Genomic DNA, 19,949 nt, shown 5'->3' on the forward strand with positions numbered 1-19,949 from the left:
GACAGCCTCCCACCTGCTGTAATGGGGAAGGACAGGGAGATCCGCTCAGTGTCAGAGCTGAGGTTCCAATCCAGCACTAGCAAGGCAGCGCAGAATTCTCTGAGCTCTCCTGAAAGATCCTCATGCACTGCTAGGCACCGAACCAAACCGGAGGGCGAGGGCCTGCTCCATGGCTTCAAGAGCGCTGGGAAGCACGCTCCTCACGGGGATCCTGGCTCAGGCAGCCTCGCGGTGGGGGTCCCATCCAGGCCCCTCGGGGAGCCTGAGAAGATGCCTCCCTCTGCTTCCCAGGCTGCGCAGGGAGAATCAGAGCCTAAGGTGGGTCACCCAGCAGGAAGGGAGAACGGGGTGCACACCCATTAGGAAGGGGCGCGGGTCCAGGGGACCCTGTGGGACTGCAATGTGGGGAAGAGGTGGCTTGGGGATTCTGACCTGCCCTTTCCCAGCAGGGTAAGGGCGTGAACCGGGCACGCCAGTTTGGCAGCAAAAGGCACAGTCACTCCGTCCTCCCCCGGCCCCACCCTCCCGGCCGGGCTGTTCCCCTCCCCCTGGGACTGCCACTCGGGCAGCCTTGGCTCCATGGGGGCGGGCCCAGGCCTCCTACACCTGCCTGCTGACGGCGAGCGCCGGGTGGCCCCGCTGGCTGCACGGAGCTCAGAGCGCACAGCCCCGCACCCCGCGGGGCTCACTCGGGCAGCACCGGAGCGGGCCTGGCAGCAGTGGGCGCTCGTGATCTTCCTCTGCCCGACGCGCTCTTCCCCCCAGGGCCCGGCCTCCCGCGGCCCCTCCTCCTGCTCCTGCTCCTCCTCCGACTCCTCCCCTCGGAGGGACTCAGCTCCGAGCCTCCTGCCTGCAAAGTCGCCAGCGCAGGCAACTGCGAGCAGCAGCGCACACCACAGCCTGCCGCGTCTCTGGGTGCCCGCGCCCCTTCCCTCCTGCGCATCCCGGGGTGCCCCGAAGCTCGCTCCGCCGGCCACCGCTGCTGGACCACGCTGCCCATGGCCCAGCCCGAGATCCCACTTCGGGGGGCGGACCTGCTGGACCGCAGCGCAGCTCAGGTGAGTGGTGAGACGCCGGGCGCTCCAGGTGCCCCGACCTGGCGCCCTGGACTCGGTGCCGGCTGGGGCTCCAGGTGAGACGGAGCTGGAGCAGGTGTGGTGGATGTAGGGGGGCCAGGAGGGAGCGACGGGGCTTTCCTGTCCTCCTCACCTCCCGCCCTGCCCCCCTAAGCCCCCACCCCCAGCTCTGCAAGTCCGGGGGACAGTTTGTTTTTGCTGACAGGTATCGGGGTTTCTGAAGATTCCTGGAGCGGATGGTGTTTGTCTTCCTGAGCGGGAGGGTGGATCCTGGAGTCCGTGCTCCCCAGGACCATTAGGGAAAGCGATCCGGTACCCCTGGAGCTGGGAACTGGGGCGAGGACACAGTCAGCACAGAGTCCCCAGGTCCAGGAAGCAGCCAGGCTGGGGAACCTTGTCCGGTTGGAGTGGAAAGGAGAAGGGGCATCTCCCAGGGGCGGGATGCTTGGGGAGACTGAGGCTGCAGGCCTGACAGCAAGTGGCCTCTTTCCCCAATGGCAATTATGCACTATCCTCATTTTCCCGGTTACTTTGTACATCCTCCTCTTTTCTTCCTGCCTCTGTTTCTATTTCCAGCAACTTGGGTGGCGACGGCGGGTGAGGGTGAGGGGTTGGCGGGACACAGACCCACGGAGGGAGCCGGATCCCCAGGTCCAAGCGGTGGGCGCCCTGGAGGAGGCTGACTTCCCCAGGTGCGCCCCGGAGCCCGGAGACACACCGCGCTGCTCTCCTGCTGACCCCACCTATCCCCCAACAGAAGGGAGAACCCGGGCTGGGCTGGGGGAGCCGCGGGACCAGGAGCCGGGCACGCGGTGTGCTCGGTGCCACGGGCTGGCTTGGCGGTGTATGTCTTACCCTTCGTGGACTCGCTGGGCACCTCCTTGAACACACGGGCCCTCTCTCCCGAGCGGGGGCGCATCCCTCCTCCTTGGGCCCCTACTTTGCAGGACCAGTCGCATCCTCGCCTCGCCTGGCGCGGTTCTAGCTCCTCCCCCACAGTTATCTGCGGGCTATTTTTATCCAGGTCTTACACCAAGATGCTTTAGGAGGGCGGTCGATTGGGATGGTGAGTCCGAATCCACTGTCTTTGAATTGCGCTCCCAGAAGCGGTCCACCGCGTGCAGGGAGCCGTAGCCAGAGCGGCCCAGGGATCACAGAGGAGCACGGAGCCGGCTCCTCCTCCAGCCGCAGGGGCGCTGGGCACTGGGTACCACCGGCTCCGCTGCGCAGTCCGCTGCTCACCCGCCCGGGAGCCAGCCCGCTTCCAGGGCTTCTGAGGCAGCAGCCAGCGTGCAAGCAGGAGTCTCTCCATCGGACTCCCGAGTTCTTGCTTTGCAGCCAGATCTCATCTTAATTTGTTGAAACCCAATGACCAACTTCCACTCAAAGGTTAATTTCGGGAATTCCATCTTAAAAAAAAATAGGAGGGGGGAATAGACACCCCAACTTCTGCCTCCCTGCGTTGGTAAAGCCCATCTTTCTACGGAATTCTGACTCTGGCTTCTGCTTTCTCAGTAACAATTGAGAGCAGCATCCGCCTGACCTGGTGTGATGCCAGGAGAGGAAAGCGTAGCTGCAAAGAGATCCGCGCGCTATGCTTTGCATTTCCAGGGCTCAGCTGCGTCCCTCCCCTCGGGCTGCAGAAATAGCACCTTGAAACCGACCATGCTGTTACATAAGGTGCCCCCCGCGCCAGGCAGAGCCAGAGCAACTCTGAAGGGAGCCTCTCCTGGCATCAGGAGGGCCCCCTGACTCTGCCAGCGGAGTTTGACAAGGGGCGACTTTGTGACGAAGCACTCCTCAGCCCGCAGTGAATTAGGACAGGAGATGGACTGAGTGTCCCTTCCTGAGGATTCTGGGGCATTTTTCTGGGCTGCAGATCCAGGCCGGGGCTGCCTGGAGAGCAAGGCACTGTAACTTTAAGATGGAAGATGTTCTTTCTGTTTTGGAAAACTGGTGAGAAAGTGGTACCTTGAGCTTGCGGATGGGAGCAGGAAACCCCCAGGCTCCAGGCTCCCTTGGCATGCCCGGTAGGAGGCCCCCGACCTGTGTGTGAAGCAGCACTTGGCACAGCTTAGGTGTCTGGGAAGCCTGTGTTTGGGCTCCTCGGTCTAGTTGGGGCTTGTGCTTTTGATGTCAAAAAGAAGACACTCTCTTGCTGGAAAAGTCCCCCCAGCTCTTGAAAGAAAAGGTACTGCTGACGTTTGTCTTGAACGAAAATGTGCTGGCGACCAGAAAGGGGCCAGGCAGATGGATGGGCTGGGGGAAAACGGCTTGATCATTCCCCCTGCTTTTCCCAGACCATGGCATTCACCCAGACAGGCACACGCCAGCCTGGAGTACTGAGTCATGTTCTCTCTGTTGATGCTAGTGTTTGGAGTGGGGGGGTGGGGGGAGGGTGGAGGGAAAACAGTAGCATGTATTGATGTCCCGAGGAATGGAGCCTGGATCCAGGGTCATGGCCCAGGCACCAGGTTCCAGATCGTGCCATGTGGCCAGGGACCCTCCCTGAGAGACAGTCCTGGAGGAGTGAGGAGTTTCTAGCTCTGGTGGGAAGTGCAGGAACTTTCCAGCTCTTGTAGAAAACCGCAATTTTCCTGCTGGTGCTGGGAAGGACCTGGGCTGTTCCCCATCACTTTGGGGTAAGTGTTTATCTTCTTTCAAATCACAAGAGTGGCCCAGTGCCATGGCTGCCCTTTCCGAGTGGGGGGATGGTGGGGTGCTAGCTGAATTTGGAGGCTACTTCTTTCCCTCACATGCTAGGCAAATGGTTTTCCTCCTTCTGAACTTTGGCTTCTTCCTCTGCAACTCAGAGATGGAAAGATTTGTATGAGAAAGCGAGACAATTCGTGTGAAGAGCCTTTTGCGGATTCTAAATGTGCGGGGCTATTTGCCTGTCCTCCAAACTTGATTCCCTTGGTTGCCTTGCTCACTGTAGTCTGCAGGGTCTGTGCGGATCACATGGTCTAAATGGAGAGGATTTCACAGCAGGTGCCAGGATCTCCTGTGACCACCCTACCTGAAACCCTCCTCCTGGCTTCTCAGGCCACTACTTTCTTGGTTTTAGGATTGGGGTAAAATATTTTAGAGGTTTGTTTTTTTTCTTTTTCTTTTTTGCTTAATGCACTTTGAATGTCTTAAGATAATATATTTTTGGAGGAAGGGGCCTGCTACTGGTTGATCGGAAAAGAAGGACAGTTGCAGATGAGTATATTCATTGGGGGAGTGACACATGATCAGTCTGTGGAGAGGACCCGGGCCTCCCTGGTCTAAATCTGTCATCGGCATAAAGCCCTGGCTCTCGATGGCCTTTGCAGCGTTGTTCAGAGTTTGTCCCCGGGCCCCTAATCGATGTCTGATGAGTATTTCTGAAACCACACATGGATGCTTGAATTGCAACTCCACGGCATCCTGCACGGGCTGTGCGCAGGCAGATGGCATCTTTTCTATTTTTAAAGGTCTGTGATCTGCAGACCAGAAACGTCCATGAACGTTCTGAAGTACAAAGGGTTCTAAACTGAAGCTCAGGTCTTCCTGCTCTCATTCCGCACCTGTGCTGGCTCGCCCTCCCCCTCTCACCGCCACCGAGACTCCCCAAGCCCAGGGGGACTCTTGTGCTCTGGAAGGTGCCCAGCAACCAAGCAGCGTTCTTATCCAGGGGGCACAGCCTTCCTCTCCAGGAGAGACTTTTCAGTGGCCGGGGCTTCTTCTCCTTGCCCATATCTCTGGACCCTGAGCTAGGGCCCCGTGGGTGATCCCCCCTGAGACCTGGAGCCTTGAGGAATGAGCTAAAGGACACAGGGCAGCAGAGTGCTTACTGACCACCGTGGGTCATAAATCCAGGGGCATGTGCAGCCGCACAGGTGTGGCAGGGTGTCCCGGGGGTGCAGTCCCGTGGCGTGAACTTGGCATGTTCCTTAGTGCCCAGGTTCCCCTCATCCTTCTCATTTTCCAGCCCTGGCCCCGCAGCCTCTCATCAATCCCCAGAGGTCACTGGTCTCCAAATAAACCTGCTTTCTCTCTGAGTTAGCCTGATCCGTCACGAGCGGCAGCCCAGCCTCTCACCATTCATCTCTGGGCCTGCCTCTGGTGTGAGGCGTTCTGGCTTCCTCTACCCACAAGGAATAAGCTCCTAGCTTTTCGGGCCATTAGAATAATACTTACGGGGCCATAATTTGTCAACAGTTATGTGGAGCCATGAGAGTTCCAGAGAAAGGAATACATCATTCTTCCAAGGAATAGCCTGAGGGTAATGGAAATAGATCCCAGTGGGCATTTTTTCTTTACTTTTCCCCCCTCTGTTGCATGTTTTGTGGTTGCTTTCCAGCAGGGGGCGCAGACTCAAATGCATTTCAGTGGCCCAGCAAGTAAAAACCTTAGAAACAAGTCTGGGCCTGGGTATGGGGGGAGGAGGGTGCTATGGCTCGGATCCAGGATCCAGCACAGGGGTTCCCAGGGGGGCCTCAGGCCCAGTCTTGCCAGATCTGTTATGTGTGTGTGTGTGTGTGTGTGTGTGTGTGTGTGTGTGTGTTTTCAGGATAGTCTCTTAAGTTCACAATTTTACATAGAATCTACTGACTTCCGAATACTCGCAGCTAATTCAATATTTTAAAATAATACTAAATGGGCCAAACAAAACACCAATGTAGGTAGGTCTCCCATTTGTCCCAAGGGCCCCCAATTTGCGGCCTCTGGTTTTGGGGGCCAGGGGAGAAATTGGTTGCAATGTGAGACTTAGCAAAATCAGTTACCCAGAATATCAGGGCAAGATTGTGCAGAGTAGCCTGTGTTGCAGAGAGCAACCTTCCCGTGTACAGAGGTGTGCAGGGTTCCTTTCCCTGCCCTAAGGAGTAGTTACAACGATGCAATATATTCCATTAACATGTGTTTACTGAGCTGCAACCATGTACCAAGTGATGTTCTGCTCACTGGGGACACCCCGGGAATTAAAACAGGGGGTGCCCTTGTTCATATCTTCTCGTGGAAGAGACAGATCTGAGGGAGATGGATAAGTAACATCTATCCCATGTCAGATAGTAAGTTGCTAGCGGGTCAGGGGGCTCGGGTAAAATTAGGGATCTCGGAGTTCAGTCTCTGAGTCCATATAACCAAAGTCAAGTTTCATGGTCCCACAGGAAAGGTTTTCAGGTGTGGGAGTTTGGAACTTTGATTATATTCTGGGAGTTGCTATTGTGAGTAAACTCATGACAACTAACTATACTCTAAATTTTAATGAGATTGATGATTGAGCACATTCATGGAGCACAGGTGCCAGTGACTGGATTAAGTGCTGGAATACATTAATAAACAAAACCAACAGGGGCTAGGAAATGATAGACCAGCATGGAAAACATTAATACATGATCCCAAACAAGTCCATTACTAAGGTGAGTGAGGAGTGTGGGAAGGAGGTCTTTACTCAGCATCTTTTCTTTTATAACTTTTAAAAAAATGTATTTTAGAGAGAGGAAGTTTGGAAAGAGAGAGACACACACATTGATGTGAGAGAGAAACACCTATTGGTTGCCTTCCCTACATATCCCAACTGGGGATTGAACCTGCAACTTGGGTATATGCTCTGACTGGGAATTCAGCCCACTGGCTTTTGGTGTCTGGGTAGATACTCTGACCAACTGAGCCATAGCGGCCAGAGCTTCATCATGTTCTTAACCCAGCATCTGATTAGCACCAGGAGCTGTTTAGGTGTGAACTTGGAGTCGGCACCCTATCATTAGTGAAGGTATTTTTTAAAGCTTTAATCTCTTTACCTGGCAAAGGCATTTTTTATTAAGCAATTTCACTTTTGCATCACGAAAATGAAGTATTTAAAAAATGTGTTGTCTGTGTGGAAGGTACGTATGCCCTTGAAAGTCTGATACACCCTGTCTCAGCTCTCTCCCGGGCGTTGCTGTTGAGTGTTGTTGCCAGGGAGGCTGAGCACGAGATAAAACACAGTTCTTGTTCTCGAGGAGCCTGCAGCCGAGCATGGCAGTCAGATGAGCTGCGAGTTTCACCTGTGAGGGGTCAGTGCATAATGGTTGGATCTCTGCCTGTGTCCTTGGGCAGGTCTTTCCCAAGACCCCATCCCTTCCAGTCACCCGCTGCTTTCTTTCATGGCAGCACGTTCTTCCACAGCATGCCTTTGTACAATAGTGTTTACCTTGTTACTTCAGGGGCTCCCCTGCCTATTTTCCCTCAAACCTCTCTCCCCCACCCCTTTCAAAGTAGTAGGTGCCCTCTGAGAGCAGGACGTGGACGGGATGTCGTTTCTGACACCAGTTTCTGGGACACTGTATCTGTGCTCCTAGTAATTAGTTGCTCTGAAAATAAACAATTTCTGCCTCGGAGAATTAGGGAAGGCTTCAAGAGGGAAGAAATAGCCCTAGCCAGTTTGGCTCAGTGGATAGAGCATCCTCTGCTAGATCCCGGGTTCATTCCAGTCAATGGTAATACTTGCCCGGGTTGCAGACTTGATCCCCAGCAGGGGGCGCGCAGGAGCCAGCCACTCAATGATTCTCTCTCCTCACCGATGTTTCTATTTCTCTCTCCCTTCCTCTCTGAAATAATAAAAATAGAAAATTTTTAAAAAGAAGGAAGACATATTTAAGGAAAGAGAGGGGCATGGAGAGACAAGCAGAAGAAGGATGATCAAACGGAATCAAAATCGCGGGAGCCCCCAAACCCTTCCTGAGAACTCATTTGTCCGTTTCAGGGATTCCCAATGTGGTCAGTCCATTCCCACAAGCCTTTGCAGAGTAGTTTCTGGCCATGCAAAAGCACTTTGCTTCTGAAAAAAAAAATGAAACCAATGGAAGAAGACAGAAACAATAATAAAAATAATGAAAATGACAATTCCTTACTTTTACATAGTATGATGATACCCACCATCTCCTTTTCCTCCTCCACCCAGTCCTTCAGGGAGATGGGAGCTGGGAGCCCCCCTTTCTCTATTTAAGGAAACTGAGGTCTGGAAGTGAAGGACTTTCCTCAGACCCTCAGAGTGAAGGCTGCAGACCCCGGACCCGGGCCCAGACTCTCCACTGGCCTCGAGGGGACGGCTCAAGGTGGAGGCTCCTGAGATCCTGGGAGGACCGAGCGGCCCACATTTTCTATCCACTCTACGGAGAGACATATTTAGATTTAAAACACTTCCCTTTGTCCTTTATTCATCAGGAACTTCCATTTCAGCACTTTCCGGGCTGCATTTTGTGTCTTGTTGAATTTCCCCTAGAATTCCTGCAGATTAGGTACACCGCGCGGTAGATGGTTTTATGTAAATGTCCTCCCTCTTTCGTTTAGGAGAGTAAATCAGAGTCCTGTATCAGCAGTTAAAATACAGGGGAGGAAGGTGGATTGCAGATGCAGCTGAAATGAAAAGCAAGCTCGCCTGCCTCGCTGTACTCAGAAAAAGCAACCCTTCAGTGGCTCGGGGAGAGAAAGCGCTGAGCGCCTCCTCCGGAAAACTTGCTTGCACTTTCCTTAAATGATGTCTTCAGCCAGATTTTCCTCTGCGTCCTGAGTGGGCAGGAGGGAGAAGGTATCAATGACAGGTTTCCAGATTAGATTTTGGAGGTATTCATGTGGGGAAAGACATGGCTTTCAAAGTCACATCTGCCGGAATTTTTCATCTCCTGCTTGCTGACTGTATCTTCCTGAGAAATAGACGGTCTTTCTGGGGCCTCGCTTTTTCTACATTCTAATGAGGATTAAAAGGGGCTGCTGATATGAAGTGGCTAGCATCATACTCAAGAAAATGTCTACTCTTCTCCTGTGGAGTTGCTAGACTCACCAAATAAACAGAGAGGACCCCCAATTAAATCTTAATTTCAGATCAACAACACAGACTGTTTTAGTACAGGTCTATCCAAGACACTAAGTCTTAAGAAATTACTTATTGTTTTCTGAAATTTAAATGTAATGGAAAGTCCTATTGTTTCTTAAACACCCCTATTCTGTTTTTAAAATGTTTTTACTGATTTTTTCTGAGAGAGAAAGAAAGATAGAGAAATGTTGATGTGAGAGAGAAGCATTGATTGTTTGTCTTGGGAATGCACCTGACCTGGGATTGAGCCCACAACTTGTACGTGTGCCCTGATCTAGGATCAAACCAGTGACCTTTCAGTGCCCAGGACAATGCTCCACCAACTGAGCCACACCGGCCAGGGCAAACATCCCTATTCTTGTGGTGACATTCTGAGAGCTATTGCTTTGGGGAAAGTTCTAGAACCCTAAGAAGTTAGAGAGAATAGAGTCCAGTAATCTTGAAGGTGAAATGACTTAGTCAGGGTCTGGTTGAAGGAGGAAAGGGAGGGTCGTTGGCTCTGATGGGCTATATAACAGATCAGAGCAAGGCAGTCTGACTTTTTTGCTGAAAGAAGCAAACAAATTGTGGACCAAATCAGAACGTTCAGTGCCTTTAATAAGTGAACCAGAGTCTCTCCCAGGTCTGGAAGGCGTGCACAGGTTATTCCAACACCCCCTAGGAAGAAGGTATTTCAGACCCATGAGGCCACAGGGCAGCGCTTGGCCCACTAAGGCAGCACCTCATCTCCAGAGGGCCGGATGTGGAGACAGGCTCACACAGGGCCCCAGTGAGCTCACTGAAGGGGAGCTTTGTGCTTTGCAATCTCACACCTGCAATGGCTCCCTCCTCCTGGAACCCAAGGCTTGTAAAGCTGTGAGAGGGCCTTTCAGACTGGCTCCTCCGAAGGCCGTGACCTCAGGTTGTAAAACTGAGTCCCAGGTTTCCCCTCAGGCTGCTGGAGTATGTTGTTATGAGGGTGGCTGTGCAATGGTGTATTTGCATCCCAGAGAGTAACCTGGTGAGGGACTAAGGTAACAGGACTGTTGTTGCATGCGTACTTTTCCAAAGAAGATCTTTGTGCTTTCTTCCATAGTGAGATATGGCTTCTGCCGAAATACCCAGTTTCTGTTGCATATAATATTACTAACCTGAGCTGCTTCCTAACGATGTATTCATATGGAATATGGAACAGAAAGAAGGCAAAGCCGCCTACTGGTTAGCATGCAGGCCGCACCAGCCTGAGAGATCCAGTAGAATCCACTTTGCGACGTCTCAGCCACATAACAAGAGGTGAGTTACTTCTCATCTCTGAGCCTCAGCTTCCACGGCTGCAGAATGGACATAATTAAGATTATAGCAGAGGGTCACTTACCAATGCATTAAAACGAAGTTATGTAAAACATATACAGGGCGCCTCAGAGAAAAAGGTGCTGTTACTGAGATGACAGAAGCAATGTCGGCCTCTCGCTTGCAAACTCAGTGTCACCTCACAGAGACCACAGACTGGAACTCATGCATGGAATTCATCATATTCATGGGAGAGAGTCTAGAGTCCTGAGCCCTTTATGTCTTTTAAAAAATACATATATTATTGATTTTTTACAGAGAGGAAGGGAGAGGGATAGAGAGCTAGAAATATTGATGAGAGAGAAACATTGACCAGCTGTCTCCTGCACACCCCCTTGACCAGAATCGAACCTGGGACCTTTCACTGTATCCACTGAGCTAAACCAGTTTCGGCCCCTTTGTGTCTTTAAGTCTTCATTTATATAATTCAAGCCAATATCATGCTTTCATTTCTGGATCAAAAGATTAGAAGGAGCAATGTAGAAGAGGGATGGAAGACACAATGGACAGAGAGAGAAAAGGAGGGAGAGGGGAAGAGATCCAGCGGGGGAGAGAGGGAGGGTCAAAAAGAAAACAGAAGAGAAGACAGGCAGGAAAACTATCCCAAGCAGACCAGAGGTTTGAAGAGCATGGATATCCAATGACATTAGTAGCAAGGCTTGCATTGGGATTCCCTGCTTCTATCCTCTGACATAATCATGTAAGTAGGTCCACACCCTCTTCCCTCCCCCAGACTCCTCAGGACTCCAATGGCAAGCTCCTGACCTTGAGGGAAGGGCACATAGTCTGTAATAGTGAAACCGGGAAGAATATGGAACATGATGTAAACAGTGCTCTTCCATGGCATACCATCATCAGTAGCAGCTGAAGACAAGGGACCCACATGATCTCCTGGGCTGGTATTGGCCATGGTGCCCCTTGTTCTCCTCAGACTTCCAGATGATTGGTTGTTTCTTTTGGCTTGGTTGTAATTTTCCACTTATTCATCATCAGCTCTTACTAGAAAGCTGTTCAGGGAGACATCTCTCCCTCCCAGACTCCTCCCTATGAAATGCTGATCCCCTTCTGATCCCAAACCCCATCCTCACACACATACCAGGAAAGGGCCATTTCTGGGAGACCTGAACATCTGTGAGCCCCGAGCAGAGAGGAGTTCCTGGGGACTCAGCCCCCGCTCCCAAAGCTCTCTGGCACTTGGGAAATGACTTTGTTTTCCCAAGTCTTGGTTGCCTTACCTGCTGAATAGAATTGTATGCCCTCATGATTTTTTGCTGGAAGAATCACATGCTGTAATGTACATCAAACACCCATTTGAGAGCCTGGTACCAAGTGTCCATAACACAGCCCTTAGTAGCCTTCATTAGCTTTTCTCTCTGATAAACCTGATTTTGTTTGAAAAGCAGATCAGGAATGCCATTAAAGATTCAGATGTGGGGTGTCTTCTAGTCCCCTCTGTCCATCTGGCTGCTGGCTGTCCAGCAGGGGAGAGGGCCATGGTGTGCCCCAGCAGCCTCCCTCATCTGCTCCAGTATGGGAAGGGAGCGAGATTGGGAGACTCTTTTCTTTTCATCAGGGAAGGAAATCTTTCTCAAAAGCCTGCAGGTCCCTTCACCCAAAAACTAGGTCATATGCTCACAGGCCAAAAATCACAGAAAGGGAAACTGAGGCATACAGACATCTGAAACAGTGGGAGAGGACAGTTAGTGGATACAGCGACCCTAAAATGATCCTTTGTTCCCTTGAACAACTGTTTACATTCGTGCTTATATACTGCAGTGTGCTGGATACTGCTCAGCTGTAGGTCTGTGTTATGGCTGGCCTCAGCTGAAATACAAACTTCATATTCTTCTAGTTTCCCCGTTTTTTTTTTTCCTCCCCAGCTTTGTAACTTGTGGGCAAAAGTATGTTTATAGTTGTCCACATGGAAAATAGTGTAATAATCCTATATTATAAAAAGCCCAGCAACCAAAATGGTAGAATGACCAGAGACCAGAACTATCAGCTCCTTGCCCAGGCCTGCCAGGACCCCCACCCCAATAAGGGGCATGGCCCCTTGCCCAGGCTGGCTGTGCACCTCCCAGCAGGGACCTCCACCCCAATCCAGGGACCCCGTTAGGGCAGACCAGCTGGCCCGAACGCATGCACCGGGCCTCTCTCCTATATAATAAAAGGGTAATATGCAAATCAACCCTAATGTCAGAACAACCAGAACGACTCTAGAACCAGTCACTATGAGGTGCACTGACCACCTCTTGGTCCCTTACCCCAGCCAGCAGTTTCCAAGCAAACAGGGAACTGAGGGATGTGGGGTGCCAGGCCAAGGCCCCGCCCAGATGGTCACCCCACACACAGAGGGCAACCCGAAGCGGGGGAGAGGCTGGCAAGCAGGCAGGAACAGCTGACCTCTAGGCCCCTTCCCCTGGTTGTCAGGCACCGATATCCAATGGCAAATGAGGAACCAGAGGTAGGTGAGAGCAGGGGACAGGGGCAGCTTTGGGCACCTCAGGAAGATGCCCCTGATCACAGGTCAGGCTTAGAGACTGTTCCACCATGTGTGAATTTCATGTGCTGAGCCTCTAGTCTTATATAATAAAGAGCTAATATGCAAATTGACCATCACACCATCACAAGATGGCTACGCCACAGCAGAAGCCAGGTTTCCATAACAAGCCATTATGAGTGATTAGTAGGTGCCCCCACGCCCCTGTCTGGCGAGGCTTGAAGGGGGACCTCAGGTTGTGCATCTCACCCAGTGGGGGTTCACAGGGTAACTCAGACCATGCCTCCCACCCAGTGGGTTTGACAGGGGACCTGAGGCTGTGACCCCTACCTGGTGGGGCTTGATAGGGTGGGGCCAGCCAGGTCTGTATCTCACTCAGTGGGGTTGGGGCTGGCTGGGTCTAGGTTTCTCATGATTTTGAGGTGCTTGAGGGTGTTGTTAATCCTCCCATGAGGGTATTTCTCCATTAATTAGAGAGAGTGGACAGAGAGAGAAACATCGATGTGAAAGAGACATCGATTGCTTGCCTCCCACATGTGCCCCTTCCGAGGCCAGGGATCAAGCCTGCAACTGAATCAAACCCTCGATTGGAATCAAAGCCCAGACCTTTTCGTCTATGGGCCAATGCTCTATCCACTGAGCTAATTTGGCTAGGCCTAATTGTATATGTTCATACCCTTCTGTAATCTGTTTTAGTAGATCCAATTCTAGGAGGATGGGGATGTAGTTGAGAGCACCAAAACCTGGGTCAAATAATTGTTGAAAAACATATAGTCTGAGGGCCCAGTGCCCTCTTTTTCACAGAGTCCTGAGGATTAAAGGCGGTGTTTCACAAGGAGCGCTGCAGGCATGTGGGGGAGCTCACAGCGGTTCATCCTTGCCTGCTTGGCTTCGTAGTAAAAGTCACAATGGAATTCCAATCCCGCAGCCTGGCAGTCACATTGCATCCTCATCTCCCTGGCATCATCTCTCCTCATCCTCCCCGCTGTGCACACACCTCCTGTTCTGACCTCGGGGCCACCGCCCCTTGTTCCCAGATGAGCCTGGAATGTGGCCGTTCCCACCCTTGACACATGCTGTTCCCTCCGCCTTGCATCTGGCACCTCTGACCTTCCTCCTCCGGGTGGATATGTGGTGTTCTTTCAGGTCTGTCTTGGATGCTCTCCCATCTACCTCCTCCCGGCCCGTGATAAATAATGGTGTGCTTCCTGGCAATGGTCATGGAAGAGTGCCACACCTTCCTTCCCATCAGAAGGTCAGCGTGGCCAAGGCTTTCTGTGGTTGAGAAAGCTCAGGTGCATGCCAGCCTGGAGCTTTAATAGGCGCTCTGCTTTATGTGTTCTCGCCCCTCTAGCACAGTGACCTGTACTCTTCAGCTCAGTGAGCACAGTCCTGCCACCAGCCCTTGGGGGAGCAGCAGCCACAGGGTGGAGGCACTGAGCTGTGGGTGTTCGCCTCAGCTCAGCCCACATGGCTGCATCAGGCACTGCATTTTCCGTTGTCCTGGGAGGCCCCTCGTGCACAGGGGACGTTGTTAGGATGCTGTGGGCTTGACTCCAGAGCTGGGTTCCCCCCACCTTGTGCCTGATCCAGGAAGCCAGGATTTTCGGCCAAATGAGCTGTGGCTTGAAGGGTGAAGGGCCTCAGGTCCCGGGAGTTGGAAAGTGGAAATACCATCATCGTATCTAGAAACACCAGTCTTCTCCGAAAGGAGGACAGTTGGGCTCAGGTTCCCTGAGCTCAGAGAGGCAGCCAGGCTTTGTTGCTCCACTCAGGGGTCAGAGCGACCTGAGGAAATGTTCTCTGGGCAAAGTCAAGATCAGCCTGAATCCCGTCCTTTCCAGAGGTCTCTCATGGTGGCTGCATGGGCATTTCCCCAGCTTTGCAGGCCCCTGCTCCCGGGCCTTGTCTATGGCTGTGGTCTTGGGAGGAGAAGCCTACCTTCACCTGTGACTGAGCCCCCACCACTCTGGTCCCCAGGCCGACCGGACCTGTGAGGGGACAGTCCCCTGTGTTCAGAATCGCCCTCACCTGCTACCTTTTCTTACTCCAATGTACTCTATGGGCCAGCTTGTTTCAAATAGTTTGTTACAATAAATGCATGTTATTTTAAAAGTATAAAGCATGAATCACCCAGAAAGAATACTTGACCAGGCTGGAGATGGTTTACCTTAACACATAGTATTATGTTTAATCGGACGACATTGAAACTGTGAGAAGAATTAACAGGAGGTCCCAGCGATGGCTGTGTCAAGTGCAGTACCCAGGTGGTGCTCTTGTGAATGGATTAGGTGGCATTTAAAGATTGGGAGATGAGTAAGATAATAAGGCAGGCAGCCCTGTTTAAAGCAAATCCATCCTGGCTAAAGTAAAGCTCGTGTCAGAGGGAATGAAATACTAATTCCTTTTGCAGAACCTGGAGCTTAAGACTTTAGGGATACATAGCTTGAGTACTATTTAAAAAAATTCTTTTTCAAGTAAAGGACAAATAGAAATCCCAGCCATGTGTGGACGTGTGTGGGGTGGAGGATAACGCTACGTGCTGTGGCTTTATCCAGGGCTATTGCATGAACGGCCATGCTTTCATTCCAAAAAGGGTAAAATCCAGGCAGTGTAACACCAAGGCCAGCTACGAGCCGTGTTTTCATGGCTCCCATGCCTGTCTCCCGTCAGCTCCTCACAGGCCGGGGTGTGTGAGTCAGTGTTTCATCCCTCGTGCCGTTCCCCGTACGGGTCAGGACTCAGGGCTCACTGAGATGTCTCCATGTAAACGGTCAGGTTAAACCAGGACATGCATGTCCAAAGGAAAGACTAACAGAAGCCCTTGGGCCAAACCTGTGGTTGCCACGACTTTCCATTACCTTGCCACAACTTGCAGCCTGCTGGGCTTCGAGTGCAGGACTCTGTGCTTCCTCTTGTTGCCATGGTGCTTTTCTTCACACTGTTTTCTTCTTTTTTCTTTTTTTTTTTCACACTCTTCCCACCCCCACCCCCCTTCCAGTCCCCCTCCATCAGCCTGGCAACCAGCAGCTTGTGCTCTGTATCTATGGATCTGTTTCTGTTTTGTTTACTTTAGTCAAGTGTTTTGTTTTGTTGGATTCCACATGGAAGGGGAATCAGATGGGATCTGTCTTTCTCCCTCCGACTTGCGTCACTTAGCACAATACCCTGTAGGCCCATCCATGTTGTTGCAAATGGCAAGGTTTCATTCATTTTTATGGCTGAGTCATATTCCATTTACTTGTGGAAAATGAGGTCTTTATCCATTCATCTATCGATGGACACCTAGGTTGCTTCTGTGTTTGGGCTATTGTAAATGTTGCTGCAAAGAACATAGGGCGCATATATCTTCCTGAATGAATGTGAGGTTTTTGTTGTGTGTTTGTGTGTGTGTGTGTGTGTGTGTGTGTGTGTGTGTGTGTGTGTTATAAATACCCAGAAGTGCAACTGTTGGGTTGTGTGGAAGCTCAAGTTTTGGTTTTTGGAGGAAACTTCATACTGTTTGCAATAGTGGCTGCACCAGTTTACAATCCCACTGACATTGTTTGGAGTGTCCCCTTTCTCCTTCTCCTAGTTGGCACTGTTATTTGTTGACTATTTTTTTATTTTTGGACAGGCCCTCTGCCAGTCTACTGTGCACCTAAATCTCAGGTCCTGGCCCTCCTGGCTGGTGTGGCCTCCTATTTCTCCTGCCTCCCAGTTACTGTATCCAAAGCCAACCCCAGCACAGCCGAACCCTGTTCCTGCTGCAGACCTACCAGCATGCATGTTCCCGGGGGACTCCCGCCCAGCAGATGCCTAGTCTCTTCCGGATTAGGCCTGAACTTTGGAGTCCTCTCCCAGGCAATCGGACCAGGCAGGCCCTCTCTGCTCCTCTACCAGCTCCACCTCTCCTTTGTACTCTCATGTGCCTGTGACCGGATCGCTACTCCTACCCACATGGTGGCTGGTTTCCTTGCATGTGTGTCTTCTACTCTGCAGGGAGCTCCTGCGGACAGCAGCTGCATTATCTCCCAATCCCCAGGAATGCTCTGCAGTCTTAGAAACATCAGAGTGCCATGTAAAAATTTGAGCAATCACGTGTGGGCCACATATAGACCTCAGGCACCAGTCTCTGCAGACTTGCCCTCTAGTTTTTTACTTTTCTCAAGTATGCCTTATGTGGCAACTAACACCCATTTATTCCATTCATAAAAATCAGGAGTTTTCACATCAATACCCGTGGTTGGATCTGTAAGGGCAAAAGACCAGAGGGCATTGGTGCCTTGCCTCCAAGACCATCTGCAGAGCTGAGGCAGCTGGCGTTTCAGGCAGATCACATGCACACGCACAGCCTCTGGCTGTAGTCCCTCCCAGGACACCAGCTTCCTAGGTTGATGCCACCTGCCGGGATCCAGGAGACAGGTGAGCCCCTCCCTGGAAAGACGTACACAGCAGACACTTACTGTTTCTTCTAAGGGCTGAGTATTAGTCTGCCCAGCAGCCCTAACAAAACACCACAGACCGGGGCCTAAACAGCAACAGCATTGATTTTCAGCTCTGCAGTCTGGGAAGTTGAAGAGCAAGATGCCAATGATCCCACTCCTGCTGGGAGCTCTCCCCTGGCTCCCCTGTGGTTGTCATCTCCTCATGTGCTCCTGCGGCAGAGAGCTCTGGTCTCTCTTCCTCTCCTTACAGGGGTGGGGAGAGTATAGGCCAAGGGCCCTATAAGGCCCAAGAAATCATTTGGTCTGGCCTTGCCAAGGCATTAAGGGTGGGTCAATTAAATGTTTGACCATATTTAACAGGCTAATTTTTAAATTTATTTTTTCCTTTATTGATTAAGGTATTACATATATGTCCTTATCCCTCCCTAGCCCCCCATCCCCCCACTCATTCCCTCCCCTTTCTTCCCCCCGTGTCTATGTCTATTAGTTAGGCTTATATGCATGCATACAAGTCCTTTGGTTGATCTCTCCTGCTTACCCCCACCCCCTTATCCTCACCCTCCCCTGCCTTCCCTCTGAGGTTTGATAATCTGACCGATGCTTCTTTGTATCTGGATCTGTTTTTGATCATCAGTTTATGTTGTTTATTATATTCCACAAATGAGTGAGATCATGTGATATTTATCTTTCTCTGACTGGCTTATTTTGCTTATCATAATGCTCTCCAGTTCCATCCATGCTGTTGCAAATGGTAAAAATTCCTTCTTTTTTACTGCAGCATAATATTCCATCATGTAGAAGTACCACAGTTTTTTAATCCACTCATCTGCAGATGGGCACTTAGGCTGTTTCCAAATCTTAGCTATGGTGCTGCTATGAACATAGGGGGTGCATATATCCTTTCTGATTGGTGTTTCTGGTTTCTTGGGATATATTCCTAGAAGTGGGTTCACTGGGTCAGATGGGAGTGCCATTTTTAGTTTTTTGAGGAAACTCCATACTGTTCTCCACAGTGGCTGCACCAGTCTGCATCCTCACCAGCACTTGTCTTTTGTTAACTTGTTAATGATAGAAGCACTTACTGTTTGTTGATTTGTTGATGATATCCATCCTGACAGGTGTGAGATGATACCTCATTGTTGTTTTGATTTGCATCTCTCAGATGTTTAGTGACTTTGAGCATGTTTTCATATGTCTCTTGGCCTTCCTTATGTCCTCTTTCAAAAAGTATCTATTTAGGTCCATTTTTTTTTTTTTAATTTTGATTATAACTTTCTTTTGTTAAGTCGTATGAGTTCCCTGTAAATGTTGCAGATTAAATCCTTATTGGTGATAACATTGACAAATATGTTCTCCCATGTAGTGGGCTTTTGTGTTGTTTTGCTGATGCTTTCTTTTGCTGTGCAGAAGCTTTTTATTTTTATGTAGTCCCACTTGTTTATTTTCTCTTTAGTTTCCATTGCCCTAGGACCAGTATTAGTGAAGATATTGCTTGGCTTTATGTCTGAGATATTGCTGCGTGTGGATTCCTCTAATATTTTTTATGGTTTCCCATTTAGGTTTAAGTCTTTTATCCATTTTGAGTTTATTTTTATGTAGGGTGTAAGTTAGTGATCTAGTTTTATTTATTTATTTATTTATTTATTTATTTATTTGCATGTATCTGTCCAATTTTCCCAACACCATTTATTGAAGAGAATATCCTGATTCCATTTTATGTTCTTTCCTCCTTTGTCAAATATTAATTAAGCATAATGTTTTGGGTTGATTTCTGGGATCTGTTCCATTGGTCTCTATGTCTGTTCTTGTGCCAGTACCAAGCAGTTTTGAGGACAGTGGCTTTGTAATAAAGCTTGATATCTGGTATTGGTATTGAGATTCCTCCTACTTTTTTCTTCTTTCTCAGGACTGCTACAGCTATTAGGGGTATTATTATTATTATTATTATTATTCCAGATGGTTTTTGAACAGTTTGTTCTAAGTCTGTGAAATATGCCATTGATATTTTAATAGGGAGTGAGTTGAATCTATAGATTGCTTTGGGTAGTATGGACATTTTAATTATGTTGATTCTACCAATCCATGAACACGGTATGTTCTTCCATCTGCTTATATCTTCCTCTATCTCTTTTTTTAGTGTCTTGTAGTTTCAGAGTATGGATCTTTTACCTCCTTAATTAAGTTTATTCCTAGGTATCTTAATTTTTTGGGGTGCAATGGTAAATTGGATCGTTTTTTAAATCTCTCTCTCTGTAAGTTCACTATTGGTATATAAAAATGCCATAGATTTCTTGGCATTAATTTTGTATCCTGCTACATTGCTGAATTCATTTATTAAGTCTAATAATGTTTTGATGGAGTCTTTAGGGTTTTTTATGTACAGTATCATGTCACCTGCAAATAATGGCAGTTTTACTAGTAGGTCTTTTTTTCTAATTTGGATACCTTTTATTTCTTCTACTTGTCTAATTGCTATGGCTAGCACTTCTAGTATTATGTTAAACAGGAGTGGTGAAAGTAGGCATTCCTGTCTCATTCCTGTTCTTAGGTGAAATGGTTTTAGTTTTAACAGGCTAATTTTTAAGTTAATAATTTTGTATGGTCTTTGAATGATGTTTAAAGATCCAAATGGCTCTTGGCAGAAAATAGTTTCCCCACCCCTGCCTTAGAATGACACTAATCCATCATATGTCTCATCTTCAAGACCTTCTCTAATCCTGAGTCCCTCCCAAATACGCATGCATCTGGGAGAACACAAACATTAAGTCCCTACAGGCTAGCCCCAGAAATGAGGC

At 49.8% G+C, this 19,949-nt stretch overlaps 1 protein-coding gene and 1 long non-coding RNA gene across 3 annotated transcripts in view; one reads left to right on the forward strand and one right to left on the reverse strand.

Moving 5' to 3' along the window:
- LOC311613108 overlaps nucleotides 1-19,949 on the reverse strand; it is a 195,691-nt gene that overhangs the window by 90,264 nt on the left and 85,478 nt on the right. The gene's annotated exons all lie outside the window — the stretch shown is intronic.
- The window catches only part of HS3ST1 (heparan sulfate-glucosamine 3-sulfotransferase 1), a 28,982-nt gene continuing 9,666 nt past the window's right edge, over nucleotides 634-19,949 (forward strand). Inside the window, exon 1 of one of the 2 annotated variants that reach the window (XM_084865385.1) lies at nucleotides 634-1,058. The gene's annotated coding sequence lies outside the window, so the exon portion shown is untranslated. Of the gene's footprint in view, nucleotides 1,059-3,642; nucleotides 3,719-19,949 lie in introns of those variants that run through there. The other variant, XM_084865386.1, reaches the window with a different exon arrangement.

This window comes from Pipistrellus hanaki (assembly GCF_964339955.1).
Source record: "Pipistrellus hanaki genome assembly, chromosome: 1".
NCBI classification, from domain to species: Eukaryota; Metazoa; Chordata; class Mammalia; order Chiroptera; family Vespertilionidae; genus Pipistrellus; species Pipistrellus hanaki.